At 37.0% G+C, this 3,375-nt stretch overlaps 1 long non-coding RNA gene across 1 annotated transcript in view; it reads left to right on the plus strand.

The window, feature by feature from the left end:
• The first annotated feature begins 1,686 nt into the window (after window positions 1-1,686).
• Window positions 1,687-3,375, plus strand: part of LOC118344894 — an 8,939-nt gene continuing 7,250 nt past the window's right edge. The window contains exons 1-2 of the long non-coding RNA XR_004798621.1: window positions 1,687-1,808; window positions 2,031-2,382. This is a non-coding gene — a long non-coding RNA (uncharacterized LOC118344894). The remainder of the gene's footprint in view (window positions 1,809-2,030; window positions 2,383-3,375) is intronic.

Genomic DNA, 3,375 nt, shown 5'->3' on the forward strand with positions numbered 1-3,375 from the left:
ACTGAAACTCAGGTCAATATACTGAAGATATTTTAATTCCAATAGAGAATCACTTATGATTCCGCCCAACCTCGACCGTTCAAAGGCTTCATAATCAGTGGTAGGAATGTATGGATTTCGAAGGTTGAGGTGGATAACATGGCCAGTTGGATTGTCACAGCCGATGCCTTTCCAGAAACAACACTCTTCATCACCTGTCCAAGATGAGAGTTGATTGGAAGGATCTATAAGACCTTGTTTGAACGTCAGGAGGGCTTGCCTCTCTGCCTTTCTGCAAAAGACATTTGGATTTTTCCCATGAGATAGTTGGGTAAACATGAGTATGGTAGTTGCTAAGGATAGGTAGGAATGCCAAAGGACCACCAAAACACTCTTCTTCTTCTCCATAATAATGCTTATTGCTTGATCAGAAGGAAATATTTGCAGATGCACAATAAATTTGAGAGTGAGAGAGAGACATAAAAGGGTCTCCAAGTCAAGATCTAAACTTATTTAAAAAGAAGAAAGAAGGAAAGAAAGCTAAGCAACCTAACCCTATTGGAGTTGAAGGTCTGAATTCAAGCAGTGTGACCCAGTGATATCCATTATTATTAAACTTGCAGTTCAAAGCTTTGTTAACAAGAATTAATGGTAGAGCACGAGACTTGTTTTTAATTTTCTTGTGAAATCAAATATCTATGATTCATTCCGCGTTACACGAATCCGATTTCGATATATCTTTTAATAATTATTTTTATCTCCTTCATTGACAAGCAAGTATATAAAAGAAATACCACCTAATTTTGACTACAGATTAATTAATAAGTAAAATGATGGAGTTCTTTATTTATAAATTAGTATGTAAACATACTAAATTCAGAATATGTATAAAATTTTTAAAAACATAAACCTGTTTTGGATAATACACAAAGCTCCTGGAACTATGATTCAAATTGCAATATCCCTCTTACACTCACCAGATGTACAATAAACCATTTTCATAAAAATTCTAACATATATATCCTTGATTAAAAAATAAAACATTTATATAATTTCAGAAGAGAGCTGCTGCCCAGAAGCCCCATTATTTTGCACGCTCCGCACACCCTGTGACAACATGGCATTGTTTTATACATGAGAGAGTTTACTCGTACGTTGGATCAACTATTTATACGATAGATTTGAAGAGTAAATCATGCATGTTACTATGAGGTTCAGGTTCATTCTACTGTTCATTTTGTCAGAATTCTTAAATGTGGTGTAGCTCTGTGTCGGCTTCATAACGGCGAAGTGTGACTTAATTAGCAGAGCCATTAATGTCGGGTGGCTTCCTGAGCCTCAATCTGATTTATATGAGTCGTTGATGCTTTGATGTCGATAAATCGAGGGTCTTCCATATTTTTCATGTATCCTGTGCATATTCCGTTCCTCAAGGAGGTTGTCGTTGTGTCAGGTCGAGCTATCTTGTTGACTAGAGATGTCTTTCCTTAGTTGACAGTTCGCTTCTTGCTTGGATAAAAATCTCATTGGACTGGATTTCTAGGTCGAGGTTCTGTGAGCCTTTCTTAAGGGAAAAGTTTTTTTTATAGTTAAAATATTATTTTTTAATATTATTATTATTTTAAAATTTAAAAAAATAAATTATTTATTATATTTTATATAAAAATTAAAATTAAAAGTTGTAATGAATCTAATGAGTCGAGTCAATAGTATTGTATCCAAACGGACCTCTAAGCATAATATTTCGTCTTTAACCTTCCTCTTCTCCTCTTCACCTGCACTAAATACTTTGATTTGGGCATCTCTTTTCCGATCGGCAACACAGGAAGGTAATAGCCCCTCTCTCTCTCTCTCTCTCTCTCTCTCATTTTCGTCTTCAACGTTCATATCAAGGCAAGTTTAATTAACTGTGCTGTATTTCTCTTCAAAGAGCAACTATTTGATCTTTCTTTTGTGTGTTCTTATCATTATTGTACCCACTATTTGATCTTTCTCCTCTACAATAAAGAATCCCTCACACCTCATCTTCAAATGTCAATTTTTGAAAAAAGGAAAACAACGCAAGAGTTTTACTTCAAATGTCGATGCTTGTTTTCCACTAAAAGGAAGCGTGTTGCAGTCTGAGAGAGAGCCATGTGAGGAAGAGGAAGGTGGAGAGAAGAAAAAGGAAAGACATGGGGCTTCTTAAGGAAGTGTAGAATAAAAGAAGGTAAAAGAGTAAAATCACATGAGTGTGGGGTTTAGAATTTTTCTTCTCTCCAAACGGCAACATCCTCGCACTCCCACTCTCTCCTCTATCTTCAAGTGCGCGCCTAGTTCCAACCAGCCCTCCCTCCACCAACGAAGCTCCTTTGCCGCACCACCCACCACGGCATCATCTTCATCGACACCACCGCAGACTAGGTAACTGTTAAACCAACCGCAACTCCCTTCCACTTATTCTCTCCCTCTCTTTTCTCGTATTTGTCTCTGCTCTCACAGTCTCCTCTCTCTCTCTCTGTGGAGAAATTTGGGTTTGCATCTGGAGAAATTGGATCTGCCAAAAAACCTTATTGATTCGTTAGTTATGGCGTTGGGGCTTATAAATTTGAGCTTAAAATTTGAGGCTTCGCAGGATTAGGATTTTGAGGCTAGAAATTTGGGGGCCTAGTGATTATGGTTTTGAGGGACACAGAGAGAACAATTTTTTTTTTTTTTTGATAAGCAGAGAGAGAACAATCAATGGCAGAGAAGAGAGTTGTTGTGGATTAACCTTTTCTTCACAGCAAATCTCTTCTATCGTGTTTACCAAATTACCCACCATTACCAAGAATGGAGTTTGATGCCAAGCTTTGAGGAAGTTAGAACGTTTCTGCTGCAAAATTAAAAAGAATCCTTGTGAGAAGGACAATCCCGAAGGGACAGGTGGCTCTGGCTTTCCCATTGAACCTTCCAAAAGAGCAGCACTAAATGTTTTCTTCCATTATGGCCAATCAATGCACCCAACTACGTATGAATCTTCATGCAACATGGATTTTTTTGGGTACTCTTGTAGTTCCTAGCCAAGCTTTCAAGAATGACTAAGTGAAGTTTACAGAGATCTTCTACACGACCTGGAGAAAATTATATTATCATTCAATAAAAAAATAATTTTTCAGTAATATAGATGAAAGAATGGCTCATCCAGTGTAGGTTGTATTTATATAGATTAGGCAAAGTGGTAAAAGTGACTTATTTTAGGAAAACTTGACTTTAACTTTACCCAATCCAATACCAATGCTCTTAGTCCCCATATTGGCTACTTATGGGTGAAACTGGGCTTTATAAATGATACTAGTGAAACTTTGATTAGTGTGTTTGGGATTATGGCATAGGCTAGCCCTTTTTTGGGTACTTTAATCCGTATATAAGAGTGCT

The sequence above is a fragment of the Juglans regia genome, chromosome 16 (genome assembly GCF_001411555.2).
Source record: "Juglans regia cultivar Chandler chromosome 16, Walnut 2.0, whole genome shotgun sequence".
NCBI lineage: Eukaryota > Viridiplantae > Streptophyta > Magnoliopsida > Fagales > Juglandaceae > Juglans > Juglans regia.